Source organism: Lithobates pipiens, unplaced genomic scaffold (genome assembly GCF_037356315.1).
Source record: "Lithobates pipiens isolate NorthernLeopardFrog02 unplaced genomic scaffold, aLitPip1_a1.2 Scaffold_8, whole genome shotgun sequence".
Lineage (NCBI taxonomy): Eukaryota > Metazoa > Chordata > Amphibia > Anura > Ranidae > Lithobates > Lithobates pipiens.
Window position 1 is genome coordinate 688,194,358 of NW_027507903.1, and position 20,543 is coordinate 688,214,900.

At 43.3% G+C, this 20,543-nt stretch overlaps 1 protein-coding gene across 1 annotated transcript in view; it reads right to left on the minus strand.

Moving 5' to 3' along the window:
* Positions 1 to 11,321: 11,321 nt before the first annotated feature.
* The window catches only part of LOC143963521 (NACHT, LRR and PYD domains-containing protein 3-like), a 121,517-nt gene continuing 112,295 nt past the window's right edge, over positions 11,322 to 20,543 (minus strand). Inside the window, exon 10 of the mRNA XM_077473190.1 lies at positions 11,322 to 12,682. The gene's annotated coding sequence lies outside the window, so the exon portion shown is untranslated. The remainder of the gene's footprint in view (positions 12,683 to 20,543) is intronic.

Below are 20,543 nucleotides of genomic sequence, written 5' to 3' on the forward strand. Positions count from 1 at the left end.
GTTGTTGCAACTTTTTATCTTGCACGGCATTTGTGCAGCAATTTTTTGAAAGCTTTTTTTTGGGGAAAAACTGTTTTGTGCTTTAAAAAAAAAAAACAGTAAAGTTAGCCCAATGTTTTTGCATAATGTAAAATATGAAGTTACACCGAGTAAATAGATACCTAACATGTCACTCTTCAAAATTACACACGCTCGTGGAATGGCACCAAACGTCGCTTAAAAATCCCCATAGGCAACGCTTTACATTTTTTTTACTGGTTACTTATTTTGAGTTACAGAGGAGGTCTAGGGCTATAATTATTGCTCTCACTCTAACGTTTGCAGTGATACCTCACATGTGTGGTTTGTACACCGTTTTCATATGTGGGCAGGACTTACATATGCGTTCGCTTCTGCATGCGAGCACATGGGGACAGGGGCGCTTTAAATTTATTTTTATTTTTTTTATTGTTCATTTCACTTTATTTATTTTAGTTTGACATTTTTTTCCGCCAAAATAACATTTTTGATCACTTTTATTCCTATTACAAGGAATGTAAACATCCCTTGTAATAGGAATATGGCATGCCAGGTCCTCTTTACAGTGAGATATGGGGTCAATAAGACCCCGCATCTCACCTCTAGGCTGGGAAGCCTGAAATAAAAAAAGATTCTGGCTTTGATCGTTTTGACGAGTCGGTAGAAGCACCGGAGGGTGGTGGGAGGGGGGATGTCCCCTCTCGCCTCCTGTAAGAATGATCAAGCAGCAGAACAGCCGCTATGATTGTTCTTATGGTGTAGGTAATAACCGGCTGAAAAAGCTGATATCTGAATGGTGCCTGTAGCTACACCCATCATTCAGATATCCCCACACAAAGTCAAGGACATCATATGATGGCTGGCTGGGTATTGCAGGATATCACCAACTATGGCTGGGTATTGCAGGGTATCACGACTATGGCTGGGTATTGCAGGGTATCACCGAGTATGGCTGCTTATTGCAGGGTATCACCGAGTATGGCTGGGTATTGCAGGATATCACCGACTGTAGCTGGGTATTGCAGGGTATCACCGAGTATGGCTGGGTATTGCAGGGTATGGCTGGGTATGGAAGGGTATCTCCGAGTATGGCTGGGTATTGCAGGATATCACCGACTATGGCTGGGTATTGCAGGGTATCACCGTGTATGGCTGGGTATTGCAGAGTATGGCTGGGTATTGCAGGGTATCTCCGAGTATGGCTGGGTATCTCCGAGTATGGCAGGATATTGCAGGGTATCTCCGAGTATGGCTGGGTATGGCAATTTATGGCAGAGTATTGGCAGGGTATTGCAGAGTATTGCCAGGGTATTGCAGAGTATTTGCAGAGTATTGCAGAGTATTGCCAGGGTATTGCAGAGTATTGGTGGGTATTGCAGAGTATTGGCGGGCAGAGTATTAGCGGGCAGAGTATTGGCGGGCATTGCAGAGTATTGCCAGGTATTGCAGAGTATTGGTGGATATTGCAGAGCATTGGTGGGTATTGCAGAGTATTGCAGAGTATTGGCGGGTATTTCAGAGTATTGGTGGGTATTGGCGGGTATTGCAGAGTATTGGCGGGTATTGCAGGGTATTGGCAGGGAATTGAGGGGTTAATTTTTGGTGAGCAGAACTGTGGGCACTGCAGATGCAGCCCACAGCACTGCTGACACCGATCTTTTCCCCCTCTGCTGTACCGATCGGCACAGAGAGGGGAGGGAGGAACCGGCGTCATAACATGACGCCGGTTTGTTTACAAGTAATCACTCCATCATCTGACAAAGCGATCACATGGTAAACTGTCACGATGAGCAGCCGTTTACCATGATCCGTGATGTGCCGGGTCCAGAGGACCCAGCGGTCACGGATGCTCTCGAGTGCGCTCCCCAGGGGGCGCGCAAGAGTGGAATTCTGGGAGGACGTTATATAACGGCCTCTCAGAGTTAAGCAACTGCCCTGTAGCCGTTATTCGGCTATGGGCAGTTGTTAAGTGGTTAAAACAAAAAAGTTATTTAGACACTTTATTTTAGTTGGTTTAAATTTAATTTAAAACATTATAAAAGCATTTGTCTCATCTTTGCACTGAATTCACAAATTCATGTGTTTTCCCCCAACTCACATACGTTGAACACGTTTGTTAATCAAGGGTTTCTTTCAATTGAAGATCTAATTGAGTAATTAACCACACACAGAGTCACATATTTGAATTTTTTTATTAAGTATATATATTGCACTGTTTGTGGTGGTAAGGTAGCTATGACTAAGCACTGTTAAGTGTGAAGCGCGTCAACTCGTTTGTCCCATTTTTTGCTGTGGCTTGTATCTATTGGACTTTTTACAAATAAAGGCTATATTCCGGAGTGCAGCTGTCCAGAACTTCCTTTCTGCCTCATGTTGCTATATGCTTAGCCGGCACCTGGTATTCCAGTTCCAAGGAGAGTTCTATATCCACATTTCCCATACATGAAAAATAGTTCTCTATAATACAGAAATAAATGCTAAACTAAATATTATCTGAGGGTGGTTATGGGTTCACTCTATTTGTTGCATATATATATTAACTTGTCTATTCCTATAGTTAACTAGTCTATTAAAACTCTGATAGTTACTGTTGATAAGCACAATGATATAAGGTTAGCTATGGAAACAAACACACTGCTTATTAAAACAATGTCTTATTTATTTCCCAAGAAAATAGGAAAATGTTAACATGAAAACACTAAAGAAAAATGTTACAGAGACTATAACAAAAGAACATCAAAGATACTTATTGCAAGGCTGTCCTCTAGATATTGTTTTATCAGCTGGGCTCAAAATGGTAACAGAGAGAGGCATGAGGCTCAGAGAACCATCAGGCAAAAAAAGGACGACTTCCCTTCTGTGTGAACTTTTACACTGCATTCAGACCCACTCATAACCACACCCCACTAGCCTCCTGTCCAATGAGATATTACCAAGAGGCAGTCCTTTCAATATATTATATTTCTGTCCATCCTGATGTATTGGCCTCTAAGGGCAGTATTCGTCCATGGATCATCGCTATGTGACCCGAGCCATCTTCAGTCTTAGCTGGCCCTTTGATGAATGTCCTGCTACAGAAGATCAAACATCTTTCTTTGAAGCTTGCTTGCAGGAGTGCTAATCAAGGATTTCCATCACACCAGTTGGTCAGGAGTCAAGCTTTTGTTCTACAAAGCTTTGATGTGCAACTTGTTACATTTCAGTCACCTGGTATCAACCAGAAAGAGAAAACCCAGAAATATGATATTAAACCATGTTGCCTTCACACAGAGGACATGTGACAGATGTGGACATCACACAGGAAAACATACGTGTATATTGGGATGCTGCAGATGGTGTTATAGGGAGGAGTCATCTCCATGAACATGTCAGCTGGGATTAGTGCCACCATATTGGGGGCCCAATTTATATCCAACCAATCAGTACACGAGGAGCCACACACGGTGTCATCATATCTCACAGTGATTTGTGGATGGACAAAGATGGAGGCTGGCCTTCCATCCTTGGCCCTCAAATGGAATCAGACTTTAGATTTACATTACTTCTGTTGGGTGTGACTTTAATAATGTGAATGTGCTTTGCTGTTCCATATTTCCATGGTTGTAGTTCCTATGCAGATATTTTCTTTATGTATAACAAGGACAGTGAGTGGCATTGCTGAGGAATAATGAAGATAAGAGGACCTGCCCATGGATGGAGTGCAAGCAGAGGGCCTGGATCTGCACTGGGGGCCCCACTCCTGTCCACCAATGATTAGATCCCAGTGATCTGATAGGAACCCATCTGGGAGCTCATTTGAGGGGCAGCACATACTTTTGCATCAAACTGATGCGATCACACCCTACCCAATACCATCCCCTCCACCTGAAGAGATCCCTCTCCACCTCATCCGAAACCACCCCCTCCACCTGAGGACACCTGAGGAGACCCCACCTCAACCAATACCATCCTCCCTGCATGAGGAGACCCCATCTCACCCAATACCATCACCTCCACCTGAGGAGACCCCACCTCACCCAATACTATCCCCACCACCTAAAGAGACCCCACCTCACCCAATACTATCCCCACCACCTGAGGAGACCCAACCTCACCCAATACTATCCCCACCACCTGAGGAGACCCCACCTCACCCAATACTAGCCCCACCACCTGAGGAGACCCCACCTCACCCAATACTAGCCCCACCACCTGAGGAGACCCCACCTCACCCAATACCATCCCCTCCACCTAGAGAGACCCCACCTCACCCAATATCATTACCTCCACCTGAGGAGACCCACCTCACCCGATACTATCCCCACCACCTGAGGAGACCCCACCTCATCTAACATCATACACCACGTGGAGGACAAGGGTCTAGCTCGGCATTGCTGTGCAGAAATGTTGTGTCACATCCTATATCAACAGAAAAAAGGAGAGAACTCCCTATTGTTTGGACTTTAAAGGCAGGAACAATAGTCAAATAAAGTAAGATTTTTTTATTAGAACAAAGTATAAAAAATGTATAATAACAAAAAAAGGTAAATATCACAGAACAATTAAAATACATGCAGCGATGTCCGTAGTGTGATATGGATAATAAATATACAAGTCACCCATATAGAGTAAGGTGAACCGAGGTACTCAATACTCTACGCATTTCGGAGATATTCCGGTCTCCTTTATCAGGGTTGAGTATAGGGCAAAATATGTATTTCTAATAGAAAGCACAGATAACAAAACATTAAAATGTAGAGACGGCCAATAGGAAATGGGGGGGGGGTACATTGAAGCATTGTTGTACTTACAAATCAGGTTACAGAAATAGACACATGTAGCATATTGGTGGTTAAGAACAACACAGGTCAAGCGAATCTCATATGTGGTCTTCCAGTATCCAGGGCTCGCCTATCCAGGTGGGTATACAATGAAGTAGAAGTGCTCCAGTATGATGAGGGGACCAAAAGATCCCCAATCCCCTGTCCGATGGAATGAGAATGGCACCAGGGTATAAGATGAGGGGCCACTGAGGCGTAAGTGGCAAGAGACCCTGAGGGAAAGAGAGATAGATATAGGCAGTGACAAAGAAAGAAAAAAAGGGAAAGGATCCTTTGCGGCCAAAAAATGGGTCGTACGGATGCACACCAATGGGCACAGACAGCCGACGGTGAGTAGTGGAATAAAGGAATACTGAGGGCAGTTCCCTAGAGAGATAGTGAGTCAGAGACCACAGGACCCTCCGCTCGGCATCCCACAGCAATCAGCTGTGGAGTGCCGGCGAGCGCACAAAAGTTTACAAAGACACGTCCCTCCAATCAGCTGGCGCAAAGCTAATTGCAGCAGCTGATAGAGGGGGAGGAAACACAGGGTCAGGTGCCGGCACGCCCCCCGAGCCCCCCGTCCCAGCGTGCATGCCCAAAACACCAGTGTCGGAGCGTGGCCCCGCCCACTCCACCCACCGACACATCAAGCTTCTCGAGTGCACAGCGCATGTCCGCTGGAGTTGCAAGATGGAGAGCAGTCAGCGTACAATGAGCCGGTCACATCTCCACATAAGCCGCCATAGGTAAACAAACCCTGGCAGCTTAGTGTGCTGGGTGATCCCACATTGAATCCTGAGACCAAGGGGGAAAAAATAAAAAATAAAAACAGGAGCTAAGAGGTTGTGGAAAATGTAAACATAAAAGAAGATATAATGTAATGCAGGGAAGGAGGAGAAAAGAGGGGACAAAAAAGAAGGAAGCCAATGATCAATACATAAAAACCCCATAATGTGGTTTGGTAAAAAAAACACTTTAGCCCGGGAGACATCATACATGTCTTACATATACAGGCAAGAGATAATAACAGTATTATCAACAAATATGAATACAAGTGATACAAATAATGGAATTCTTACAAATGTTGATCCTACATACACTGGTATATCAGAATAGTGCACAACATACAAATATGGTGTACAAGATGGGGAATACGAATATAGAGAAAAAATGGTAAAAAAAATAAATAAATGAATAAATCTTTTTTTACCGATTGATTTATTTTTCCCTATGTCCTGTTGAAAAACCTTCGAGAAATGGTTTAAGCCAGATGCATTCATTAAGGCCTGGTGGCTGTGTGACTTAATTTAGAAATCCAATGGGATTCCACTTGGAGGAGGGTCTTATTTCAATCTCCCCCCTTTGGATTGGGGTGTACACGATCTAGGATTAGAAATTGAATCTTGGGAAATTTACCATTATGAACTACGGTCGTGTGTCGCCCCAAGGGTAAATCTGGGTCACATGATTGCATGCTTGTGATATGTCTGTAAGCTCTTCTCCAAAACTCCACTTTTGTTTTTCCAACGTAGAAACATTGGCATTCACAGAGCAGCAAATAGACTACCCCCACCGTACGGCAATTGGCAAAATGCCTCGGGTAAAAAATGTGGCCATTGGGTAGAATCTAATTTTTCTGTACTAGCATGTATTTACAATAATGGCATTTGCCACATATGAAGGTGACCTTGTATTTACAGTGGTGGTTCCTGTCCTCTCCCCAAAATTCGCTATTCACTAATCTATTGCCAATGGAAGTGGCCCGTTTAAAAGTGAAATGAGGTGTAGGGGTGACAAATCCACCCAGGGTCGGGTCGCAGACCAACAGATGCCAGTATTTATCAATGATCTATTTTATATCATTATGTTGGTTGTTATAACTCGTAATGATTCTAGTGATATTGGTATCATTGGAGCAATTGGTCGAGTAGAGTAGGGACTCCCTGGTATGGGTGCAGGCTTGCTTAAATGAGCGCTTCAGGGAGGCATGCAAATATCCCATGACAGTAATTGGTCGCGGAGTCTCCTCCATGAAGACCAACTCATCAGAACAGTTGCAACGTATTCTCAGATACTGACTGTAGGGAATGGAGTTCAACAGGGATTACGGGTGGAAGCTGGAGGCGTAAAGAATAGAATTGCCTGCCATAGGTTTTCTATACAGTTTGCTCCCAATAAGACCCGTCTCTTTCCTATATACTTCAACATACAGGAATGTGACGTGTTGTGAATCAAAAGACATGGTAAATTTCAAATTGAAATAATTTTTGTTAATTCTGGACAACCACTGTTCCAAGAGGTCAGGGGGTCCATCCCAGATGATGAAGATGTCATCGATGTACCGGTACCAACATAAAATGTGGTCCGAGTACATCAATAAGTCATCATCATCTAGGACCATAGACTCCTACTCCCCCAGGTACAGGTTGGCATACGACGGGGCACAACATGTCCCCATCGCTACTCCCTGCACCTGGAGGTAGTGGGAGCCGTTGAAGGTGAAAACATTATTTTGTAAAATAAAATCCAACATGGAGACGATAAATGAATTGTACATGGGATCCAGTTTATGTTCCCTTTGTAAAAGGTGTTTAATGACCGCCAGGCTTTTAGTATGGGGAATACAACTATACAAGGATGCTACATCCATTGTGACAAATAAAGCATTATCCGGGATTCGTAGATGTTCCAAAATTTGTAGGAAGTGTTGTGTGTCTTTGACAAATGAAGGCAGAGCCATAACCAATGGTTTGAGAAATTCATCTATGAGCTCACTCGCGTTATTTCTTATTGCCCCAACGCCCAAAATAATGGGCCTATCTGGGGGGTTTTATGTCCTTGTGGACTTTGGGTAGCGTGTAAAACATTGGCGTGTGAAGAAATTTATTTTGAATGCATTCCCAAGTTTGTTTAGTAATCACCTGGTTAGAGTATGCAGTGTCTACAAGAGAATAACATTTATTGTTGTACTTAGGGACAATGTCAGCCGGAACCCGCCGATACCACTCAATATTTCTCAATATGTTGGTATACATGATAATGTAGGAGGCATTGTCAAAAATGACAATATTGCCTCCCTTATCGGCCGCTTTTATAGTTATTCGATTATTGTTGGAAAGGTTTCTTAGGGCGCGGTGTTCCCTTGCAGTGAGGTTAGAGGGAGATTTGGTCTGGATTTTTAAAGTTTCCAAATCCTTATGAATAAGTCTAAGGAAGGCCGCAGCATTGGGGCATGTGCTTGGTGCTATACAGAAGTCCGATTTTTTCTTGAGGAGGGATTTGTTAGTTAATTTCGCTGGATATACCTGGGTTTTCTACTTCCTCAAGAATAGAGGACAGGTCAACACGATCAATAAGATCGGTTGGATGGTTTTCTTCCAACAGAGAGATTAATTGACTGATGGCAAGTTCCTCATGTGGGGTATATTCAATGGGGATTACCTGATGGGAAAATACATTTTTTTTAAAAGTAGTTTCCGGATAAAATCCTTAGAGATTTTAAAAGTGTCTACATTTTGGTGCGGGCAAAAATTAAGGCCTTTCTTTAAGACAGAAATTTCATCCATGGACAATGTGTATGAGGACAGATTAACAATGTTGAGATCAATAAGGGATCCATGGGTTGATGGTAGGGTGCTACTTGTGTGTAAGTGTTTGGGTTGTCCACTGAGGGAAGGGTCCCTGCTAGGACCCACTCTAAAAAAGATGGGTCATTGTAGATGGTGTCGAATGAGTCAATGGTGACAGTGTTATGTGTAACCAAGGAATCCTCTGTATTAACTGAAGAGGATTATGTGGGCGCCGATGGTGTAGGTGCTGGAGAATTGCACATAGAGTGCAACGGTGCGGGGCCAGAGGTGATTTTTTGGTAAAATCTAGAGTAATTTTTTTGCCTGTTGCTCTTTAAGGAGTCACCAGGATATTTGCACTTAGTGCTGGGTCCCGGTTTTGAACTTGTGACTCGCTGAGGAGTGAGATTGTTGAGGTGCAGGGGGCATATTGTTATTCCTCTGGTAAGTGCTCTTTGTAGTGTGCATAGAATTTGGGGGTCCTCTATTCAAGTTGGATTTGGTGGAAGTTGAATTCCATTTGTAGGCCCTGCCATCATTAAAGGCATTCTTATCATGGGAGAATTTTTGGCCTTTCTTCCTAAGGATGTCTCTGTTAAAGTTTTCAAAATGAGTTTTACGTGCAGGGGACCACAAGAAAAACATAAATGGGAGGAGCACACACATAGCTCTGAGGAAGGGGGTGCGCCCAAAAATGTGTTAGCTGTACCCCATGTTCTGTGCATGTCCAAGCATTGTTTTTATAACCTTTTGCCAGTTGCATTTTGTGAGTACCCACTTTTATATAAAACATTTTATTATTAAATTATCTTTGGTAATGCACTAGGTGTGTGCGCCTTCCATTTCTGTTTTCCTTGTAGTTCTTTTCGGATTACCCCATCTGAGGAAGGCGCATCCACCCAGTTTTGCATACCATATATACCTTTCACACCACCATTTTATTTAACATCTGTTACTCCTCACATTGGAAGACCTATTAGCGCTGGAAGTGACTGTGTTTTGTATCACAAGGTGGAGGGGATGGTATCTGTCAGTCTCTTATTCCAACTGTCTACAACACGGACATCTATTCCCTATTCCTACCTATAGCATTGGATGCTGCTCTGACAGACTCATATTTCCAAGGGAAATGTGCTTCACCAGAGACCTCAGGAGATTTCTGCTTCTTCTGCCTGCGCCTACCTTCTTACTAGGGATGAGCTCGGAGTTTGATTGGAATGCATGTTCGTCTCGAACATCGGCCATTCGTCTGTTTGGCAAATTCAGAACTTTGTGGACTGTTCGCACCAAATTCGTGTGGCACAAATGGCCCACAGTGCACTACACCATCGCAGTGCATTGCTGGCTCATGATTGGCCAAGCATGCACTGTGACCCCGCATGCTTGGCCAATCACAGCGCCGGCAGCAAGGAGAGCCATAATTGGCCACAGGCAGGGTGCCTGTGGCCAATTATAGCTCAGGGGGCTTAGTACACGCGCCACACTATATACGGCTGCCAGCACGGCAGTCTTGTGTAGTGTGTTGGTGTGCAGGGAAAGAGCTAGATAGGCAGGGACAGTGTGTTCTTTTCTTGTCCATCTGCAGGAGTTAGTAGGTGTTGTGTGCCTCCAGCGCAGTATATACTTGTATCTACCCTTTATTGCTGTTGCTCTCTAATACAGCCATCTGCAGGAGTTAGTGGGTGTTGTGTGCCTCCAGCACAGTATACACCTGTATCTACCCTTTATTGCTGGTCTTCTCTAATGCAGGCATCTGCAGGAGTTAAAGTGGGTGTTGTGTGCCTCCAGCACAGTATACACCTGAAGATACCCCTTATTGCTGGTGTTGTCTGTTGCATAGCTTGCATATTAGCCTTTAATATTAGCACTTTTGATTTTGAACGTTCGAGTCCTATAGACTTTAATAGGGTTCTAAAGTTCGTATGAATTTTCAGTCCGTTCAAATGTTCTGGTGCGAACCAAACCGTGGGGGGGGGGGGGGGGGGGTGTTCGGCTCATCCCTACTTCTTACTAACCATAGCAAGGTGTGATTGGACTGGGCTGTCATTTCTTCACCCACCATTAGGTGTCCTCAATGCTCCACCTGCATTCTGTGCATCTAACTTGGGGCTAATATATAAGAAACAAGCATGTATTTTATGGTAAAAAAAAAATATGTCATATTTACAAACAGTATATGGTAGGAATATATTATGTGGTAAATATATATAGAGAGAGAGAGGAGAGTGCAAGGAAAGGACATAATGGAGTGAGGGGGAGGGAGAGGTGAGGGGGGAGGGAGGAGAGGTTAAAGGTGAGAGGGGGAAGGGAGAGGAGAGAGGGGAAGGGAGAGGAGAGAGGGAGAAGGGAGAGGTGAGAGGGAGAAGGGAGATGAGAGAGGGGGAAGGTAGAGGAAAGATAGGGAAGGGAGAGGAGAGAGAGAGAAGGGGGAGGGAGAGTAGAGAGAGAGGGAATTGAAAGGAGGGGGGGGGAAGGGAGAGGTGAGAGGGGGGAGAGGAGAAAGGGGGAAGGGAGAGGGGGAAGGGAGGAGGGGAGAAAGGGGGAGAGAGGAGAGGTGCGAGGGGGAAGAGAGGAGAGGAGAGAGGGAAGGGAGAGGTGAGAGGGGGAATGGAGAAGTGAGAGGGAGAAGGGAGTGGTGAGAGAGGGGAAGGGAGGAGAGGTGAGAGGGGGAAGGAAGAGGGGGAATGGAGATGTTAGAGAGGGAAGGTAGAGGTGAGAAGGGGGAGGGAGAGGTGAGAGGGAGAAGGGAGTGGGGAGAGAGGGGAAGGGAGGAGAGGTGAGAGGGGAAAGGGAGAGGTGAAAGGGGGAAGGAACAGGGGGAAGGGAGATGTGAGAGGGGGAAGGGAGAGGTGAGAGGGGGAAGGGAGAGGTGAGAGGGTATCGGCTGTGGAGAACAAGATGAGAAGTTGGTAATAATCACAGAATCACAAAATAAGGTTAATAAAATATACAAAACTTTATCGATGCGTAAAATACCTCAATGTGGTAAATCTATAGAGAATAATACCTTCCAATAACCAGGTAATAATACTGGTGGCCCAATCAATCAGGATAATCACGTCCCTTTGTGTAATGATCCATGACATGAAATCCTCTGGGAATAATACATGATCCTCATATACAATATATCAGACATGAAATGTAATCAGAACAATCGGTGTATAAATCCATTTAGATGATATAATACAAAATTTCAGCAAGTTGTCAGTGAAAGGCAAAGCGGCTGAATGGACTCGGCACAATGAAATTTTAGTATCTGTGTTGGCAGAGAGTCATGCAGAGAAGAGATGGGGGAGTTGGCAGAAGTAAATATGAACTTCTAGAAATGGGATGACTTGGCTAAGCTTGTCATTCAGGGGATAAAGTTCTGGTTGTGGAAGAAAAACTCTGATATAAGGCAGCAGAGAGCCGGCTATGAGATCTCCGTCTCTCCTTAGGATTGCTGATGGATCGGGTTCTGTTCTTATACAAGATAATGTCAGCAACATGGAGAAAGCTATTGCAGAGAGACACTGGGAGCCGGGAATGAAGTATATGTTAGATAGAGCCGCATCACTTTATTACATCCAAGGAGAGGAGAGAGAGTGCAGGGAGAGGAGAAAGGACAGAGAGAGTGTGGGGAGAGGAGAAAGGACAGAGAGAGTGCAGGGAGAGGAGAGAGAGAAAGTGCAGGGAGAGGAGAAAATGCAATGAAAGGAGAGTGCGGGAAGGGGAGGGTCCAAGAAGAGGAGAGAATGTAGGGAGAAGAGAGAGAGAGTGCAAGAAAAGGAGAGAGAGTGCAGGGAGAGGAGAAAGGGCAGAGAGTGCAGGAAAAAAGAAAGAACATGCAATGAAAGGAAAGTGCAGGGAGAGGAGAGAAAGTAGGGAGAAGAGAGAGATAGGATGGAGAGTAGGGTGGAGGATGGAGAGGAGTATGGAGGATGGAGAAGAGTAGGACAGCAGTAAGATGAAAATGCAGTCTCTTTCTCTGTATTAGTGATTGTTCCAGTCATCTTTTATTGATGAAAAACTTTAGAAAATGTATTTTTCCCACCATGAATGGGTCCTAATAATGATTCGGATCCTCATCACCATCATAGTAAGTATTGATAATATTGGAAAGTGCGGAATCCTACAGAGGGGAGACAAGGGAATTCATAATGGGAGGCGACCATTATATCCATGAAGAGTAGAAGACTTTCCTTCAGAGGGTTGCAGAGAAATCCGAGGTGTCGGTGAGGAGATCCTCTATACATGGAAGACGTCCAGCAGACCCAACACCGGGACACAATCACCAGACAAATCTCTGGCCATCTACAAGAGATAATTGTACAATTACACAGAGATATTACATTGTATACATTCCATGAAATGTGTCATCAATACATACAGTGGTGTGAAAAAGTGTTTGCCCCCTTCCTCATTTCCTGTTCCTTTGCATGTTTGTCACACTTAAGTGTTTCGGAACATCAAACCAATTTAAACAATAGTCAAGGACAACACAAGTAAACACAAAATGCAATTTGTAAATGAAGGTGTTTATTATTAAAGGTGAAAAAAAATCCAAACCATCATAGCCCTGTGTGAAAAAGTGATTGCCCCCTTGTTAAAACATACTATAACTGTGGTTGTCCACACCTGAGTTCAATTTCTCTAGCCACACCCAGGCCTGATTATTGCCACACCTGTTCACAATCAAGGCATCACTTAAATAGGAGCTGCTTGACACAGTAAGGTTCACCAGAAGATCCTTAAAAGCTACACATCATGCCGAGACCCAAAGAAATTCAGGAACAATTGAGAAAGAAAGTAATTGAGATCTATCAGTCTGGAAAGGGTTATAAAGCCATTTCCAAAGCTTTGGGAATCCAGCGAACCACAGTGAGAGCCATTATCCACAAATGGCGAAGACATGGAACAGTGGTGAACCTTCCCAGGAGTGGCCGGCCGCCCAAAATTACCCCAAGAGCGCAGCAACGACTCATCCAAGAGGTCACAAAAGACCCCACAACAACATCCAAGGAACTGCAGGCCTCACTTGCCTCAGTTAAGGTCAGCGTTCATGCCTCCACCATCAGGAAAAGACTGGGCAAAAATGGCCTGCATGGCAGAGTTCCAAGGAGAAAACCACTGCTGAGCAAAAAGAACATCAAAGCTCGTCTCAATTTCTCCACAACACATCTTGATGATCCCCAAGACTTTTGGGACAACATTCTGTGGACCGATGAGACAAAAGTGGAACTCTTTGGAAGGTGTGTGTCCAAGTATATCTGGCGTAGAAGGAACACTGCATTTCATAAAAAGAACATTATACCAACAGTAAAATATGGTGGTGGTAGTGTGATGGTCTGGGGCTGTTTTGCTGCTTCAGGACCTGGAAGACTTGCCGTGATAAAAGGAACTATGAATTCTGCTGTCTACCAAGAGATCCTGAAGGAGAATGTCCGATCATCTGTTCGTGTACTCAAGCTGAAACGAACTTGGGTTCTGCAGCAGGACAATGATCCTAAACACACCAGCAAGTCCACCACCGAATGGCTGAAGAAAAACAAAATGAAGACTTTGGAGTGGCCTAGCCAAAGTCCTGACCTGAATCCTATTGAGATGTTGTGGTATGACCTTAAAAAGGCCGTTCATGCTCGAAAACCCTCTAATGTAACTGAATTAGGACAATTCTGCAAAGATGAGTGGGCCAAAATTCCTCCAGGACGCTGTAAAAGCCTCATTGCACGTTATCGCAAACGCTTGGTTGCAGTTGTTGCTGCTAAGGGTGGCCCAACCAGTTATTAGGTTTAGGGGGCAATCACTTTTTCACACAGGGCCATGATGGTTTGGATTTTTTTTCACCTTTAATAATAAACACTTTCATTTACAAATTGAATTTTGTGTTTACTTGTGTTGTCCTTGACTATTGTTTAAATTGGTTTGATGTTCCGAAACACTTAAGTGTGACAAACATGCAAAGGAACAGGAAATGAGGAAGGGGGCAAACACTTTTTCACACCACTGTATATATGTGAATGTGATGTGAATATCATTCCATGTTACACAGGGACTCGTCATATCAGTAATTTGGCTACTTTCCATTGTTAAGGCTAATTTGCCTACCTCACTTATATACTTATCTATACATAAAATAAGTGGATAAAAAACCTTTTATCTATATGAATCAAACCATGAAATTAAGAACGAATGATACATGTGCAAAAAGGATAACAATCTAATTTATTTAAACATACTATAGTACAGAAAAGAAATGTTAGAGAGTATACCCCATATAATGTGGAGGATACAACCTTAAAAATAACGATGTTACCAAATATTGCTATAATGGTCATACACATCCTTTCAAAAGATTAATAGTATATTAAAGCAAAGTCCTATGGTAGAAAGGGTTACAGAAATGAAAAGAGACATAATAATAATACAGACACAGTATCTAGTTTTTCCCTACGTTACCATGTTTGCAAAGAGGGGGGCACAGCGGGATGAAGAGAGATAAAGGAAAATACATTACATAGGAATCTTATGTGTCCAGTCCATGAGAGCTTAAGAGAGAGAAAGATTTATCATCTCTAGGGACTGATTTTATGTGGTTAGAAAACCTCATGCCTACTAATCAGAACTCAGGGACACCTCATTGGTTTGAAGTTGCCTCCAATTCTGATTGGTTATAATTTCAAGCCCAGTTAAGCATCAAACTTCCAATGCCTTTCTGTCTATATATATATTGAGCAACTTCCTTTGATCCCCAACCCTACCAGTTCCGACATTACACTTGTTTAATTATCTCTTGATTTACAACCGTCGGCCCTCTTTGATACAACATAAATTAGCATTTTAAGGACTTGATATAGATTGTGTCGTGTGAAGTTTGTTCTCAGCTACTGACAACCCACCCAAATGACCCCCCTTCTTTCTGACCAAGTCAGTGAGAATGTAAAGCAAACTGTATTGACATGCAAATGACCTGAGCCAAGATTTGTACTAAGGAATTGGAAAGGTGCATTTACTAAATTGTGTTTGTTTTCCAGAAAAGACAGTTCTGCCAGAGGAAATGGTACCCCTAAAAGGTTTATTACAAGTTGCAATTTTTTTCTCTCTCACCATGGTGAATACATTTTTTTGGGGGAATTATTGGTATACCATAAAACAAAAATCCACGTGGTATTAATATGTACTAAGTAATACATATTAATAATGAGTTGAGCTCAACAATTTTTTGGTCATAAAGTACACTATATATGAAATTTAATGTGATGTATATTGGTTTCACATGCTAATGTCTTATCACAGGTATATGACCAGTGTTTGTTTTTTCAGGCGAAAAAAAATGGAATGTTTATTACTAAATTCTATTGGTGTTGTATCCCTCAGATTCAATAATTGGGTTTTGTGGCTTACAGAACAAAGAATGTCACCACCTCCATAGACAATTTTTTTTCTTTTTCCTGGTGTCAGCGCCATTGTCTAGTGGATGCTTCTATTTGTCAGCTCAATCATCTGTGTTTTTGACTACCTAAGTGTGTGTGGTATGTTCTGATCCAACATGTATGAAGCTCTGGTATGAACAAGTTTCTTGCTCCACTGATTAGCCATGTTTATACTTGTAGTTCCATGGATTTAACTGGTAAGACTTGTGTTTAAGACTGCTTCACCCCCCTGCTGTCATTATAATTAGTTACACACCCAGCCAGTGCTTTCTTTGCAAGCGTAGCTCTTTGCCTTAGGCTAAGATATGTTAATGTGCCTAGCTATCTGGGTGTCCCCAAGTGTAGTTCACAACTGTTTCCTTCCGTGTCACCATGAAATCCTATTTTCTCCTAGAGTTTCCTGTTTGTCTGCTTTTATGTGGCTATTTGTTTTCAATTACCTAAGGAATATTGGTGTGTTTTAAGACACATCGGTCAGCTCGTGTACCTACTACTGTTCAATGATCTCAGCGCCTTAGTCCTGCAAGGGATTTTTCTTTGCCTGTTGGCCAGTTGTGTCGGGTAGCAACAGTTCCTCGAGCTGGATATACTTTATGCAATTTTTATTTTCCAATTTCCTTGCATTCAATTTACCTGCAGATATGTAGTTTGCATACTGTATGCCAGATGGCATACAAGTTGAAAGTGTATAGGTTTGGCCCCGTATTGTATAGTTTGGGTTGAGTCTGGAGAAAAGTTGTGCAGGAAGTTTGTATGGGGTGCTACCCGCTCTTGGCTGTTCCAAGGACCCTCACTTTGGTTATATGTGTGGGCATGCTGTATTCTCATCAGTTAATACCTATCGGTGTCCTCCCTGTCCTAGTGGTCTATGTCCTGCGTGCCAAGAAGACCAGTGCCCCAATGTTGCACTATGCCCCTGTCATTCATGGGAGTCCGGTCTAAAGAGTGTGGACAGTTTGTTTTGTATGGGTGAAGGATAGCATGGTCTGATTACCAAATTGATAAAGGAGGGAGAAGGTGTGCAGCCTCTATTAAGAAACTAGTGTACCTGTTGGCAGATGGTTTCAATTCGGGTACTCAGACCTTTTCCCATACTTAGGATAAAAGAGAGGGTTAAGGGAGACTGCCTTTGGAACTGGAGGTGGCACACTGGGTGCCTTATAACACTATGGAGCTGGAGATACTCAGGACCACATTGGGAGGTCTTGTGCTACATAACAAGGAAGGGGTTAGGAAAACCAACTTGCTCTGTCCAGCATCACTTTGCAAGGATAGGCAGGCAAGGGGTAGTATCCAGGTTGCCTATGAGTCGTAATAGATTGGTTGAGACTCAGTTCCAGGATCGTAAAAAAAATCTAACTTGCAATGTTCACATCCCTAATGGCAGGGATGGAACGTTGTGCAGATATTGTGGTCAATCTGTTACACCCTGGAGTCCATCTTGTTCTGATGGTTTGAGTCTGGACAGCCTCAGATGACTGGTACTGATGAGTGCTGGAGAAAGGAAGGTGTTGTGCTATGGGAAAAGACAACAATACTGGCACAGGAGGGATCATGTCCAATGGAGTCCGGGGTAGTGTCCCAACTGGTCCTAAACAAAGTTAAAAATAATCAAGACCTGAGACAAGGGTATTGGTGCTGGTATCGGATGTACAGTGATGCCCTATATTCTGCATACGGGTTGAACTGTTCTCAGCGTGGTACACTACGTCAGGCAGTCTATTGCACATCTTCCCCTGTCCGGGTAATAGATATAGCAGGGACACGAGGGTAGACCCCTATTACCCCAGAGAAAACGTTTTTTTTATAAAAAAAAAACTGACATTCCCTATTGAAGGAGTTAAAAGTTGGGTAGTTGGGTGGTTTGGGCAACAGAATTTAGATAGTGCCAACAGCCTGTGCAGGGCATAAATAGAAGGGCCCTGCTCAAGGGGTTTATGATCTTAGGAGAAGAGGGTGGTACAAAAAATAATAGCGGCTGGGAATATGGAGCTGGCTGAGGTAACATTTTAGGTGGAGGATGGGTAGGCTTCCCGTAATAAAAGTTTTTTTTTTAGGGATCACCTAGTGGTGCTCAGGGTAGGGGCTGGTTGGACATATGGGGATGGTGGAGTTCCAGAGGTTCTGGAGCGGTCCTGATGTTGAGCATGGGAGGAGGTAACAGGAGAGCTGAAAATCAGGATGTCTTAGGAGGAGTGAAGTGGACGATTTGGGTGAGCTCACAATCAAGAAATATTTAATCTAAATATCTCCAACTAAGATTTCTTAACCACTTGGCGCCCATACTACGTCTATGGAGGTCATGGGCTTTCGGAGGTTATATCTGAATGATGCCTGAGGCCACAGACATCATTCAGATATTGGCATTTTCAGCCGGCGATTCCCTGCACCATAAGAATGATCGTAGCGGCTGTTCCGCCGCTTGATCATTCTTACGGGCGGCGGGAGGGGACGCCCCCCCTCCTGCCGCCCTCCGGTGCTTGTACCGACTCACCGCTTCCATCGGTGAGTCGGTCACAGGATCTGCCGGCCCCCGCCAGTTACCATAGAGATTTCCGGCACACCAGATCGTCCCCAGAGTCTCTATGATTGTTTGGAGGCCGGGTGCGATGTTATGATGTCACGCCCGGCCTCGGTATTCAAATTAACGGCGCCGATTTGGCAGGGAAGCCAGGATCGTTTTTTTTATTATTAATTTATTCTTCCCAGCCTAGAGGTGAGATATGGGGTCTTATTGACCCCATATCTCACTGTAAATATGTCCGATCGTGCCATATTCCTATTACAAGGGATGATTACATTCCTTGTAATAGGAATAAAAGTCATCAATTTTTTTTTTAAGTGTCAAACTAAAAAAATAAAAATAAAATTAACAATAAAAAAAAAATGTAAAGCGCCCCTGTCCCCGTGAGCTCACACACAGAAGCGAACGCATACGTAAGTCCCGCCCACATATGAAAACGGTGTTCAAACCACACATGTGAGGTATCGCCGCGAATGTTAGAGCGAGAGCAATAATTCTAGACCTCCTCTGTAACCCAAAACATGTAACCAGTAAAAAAAAATTAAAGTGTCGCCTATGGGGATTTTTAAATACCAAAGTTTGGCGCCATTCCACGAGCGCATGCAATTTTGAAGCGTGACATGTTGGGTATCTATTTACTCAGCATATCCTCCTCTTTCACATTATGCAAAAAAATTGGGCTAACTTTACTGTTTTTTTTAAATCTCTGAAAAAAATGTGTTGGAAAAATTGCTGCGCAAATACAGTGCGAGATAAAATGTTGTTTGGGGGTTCTATGTAATTTTCTAGCAAAAAAAAATAGGAATTTTACATGTAGGAGAGAAATGTCAGAATTGGCCTGGGCGCGAAGTGGTTAATGGGGAAAGTTTATTCAGGTACCGTCTTAGGGCCACAGCTTTTAGTAAACTCCACCCTGTTGCTGCCCTGATGTGGGTAGCTATTAAGGGACTGATGTAGAGTATTGTGCGCATTTAAAGAGGACCCTTGAACTATATTTTTTCTCTTTTTGTTATTTTGGGAAAAAGCCTCTAAGAAAATTTGAGCAACAAAGTGCAGTCGGGTTTGACTAAATTCTAAAAGTTTTTTGGCAACCATTGTTTTATTCTCTCCTTTTTTTAATATTCTTTTTGTACCCAAATTTTTAGTGACAGTGATCCGGGTTACCTGTTGATCTTTAATATGAAAGAGTAGTTAACTATTTTTATTCTTTTGTTCCTCTTTATTTTTAATTTTATGCTAAGTTGCTGCGGTAACATTATTTTTCAAGGCACTTTGTAATAATTTTACAGGACAGTTATATATTGTTCATTTGTTTTTATGAATGCAGATTCAATGTTCTTTGACATCTGGGTTGAAGTAGCATTAAACCTGTATGTGTTCTTTTTTTTTTTCTTTTTTTTTGCTTATTTGATTTGTTTCCTCTTCTTTCTTGTTCCTACTTTCTTTATTTCATATTCCTATCTTTAATTACTTTAGGTGATGGTACCAGTCCATTAGCTGATAATGTACTTCTATATCTTTAACAGTAAATGTATTAGTCTTCTGCAGAGATGAGCTGTAAATTGGAAGGCTTTACCTTTTCTGCCTTACTTAATGTAATTCTACCTCCTGCTTTAACCTGAGCCCCGCAAGCATGTGTGGTGAACCCAGGGACCTGGCAATAACAGGCAGTGTTGACTATCCCTACCATCAAGGGCCATGGATGATACTGGCTGTTGCCTGGACTCTTTTCCCTGTGTGGAGCCCACTATACTCGTCCACGTTGCACCCCTTATAAGTATTAAGTCTTAATGGCCAACCCGCTGCTCCTGTCTGCCATTCCTCCACTATCTGTATACTGACAGTCTCCCTTTTTTGTTGTTTTTTTTGTATTTATGCATGACTGTCCGGAGGCCCGCCCAACCACCACTGGAAGACAACCAAGTCATCTCTTGAGACAAGAGCAACACATAAGACTCTCCTGAACTGTCCTTCACCATGCTGAACAGTGCTGTCTCCTGTTTCGATCCAATCGGAGTAACCATTACATGGTCTTACCAAATTACAGGACCAGTTATGCCAGGATCCCGTCATCAATGTTGGAGTTCTGCTCTTCCAAGGCAGAGGGGCGATGAAACATTGCAAGAAAGGAAGAGGAGGCCGTGGTGGTGGTGGGGAAGGGTTGGGACTTCTGGGCTGTTGTGTGTGGGTACAAAATCACTTAAGGAGGAAATAAATT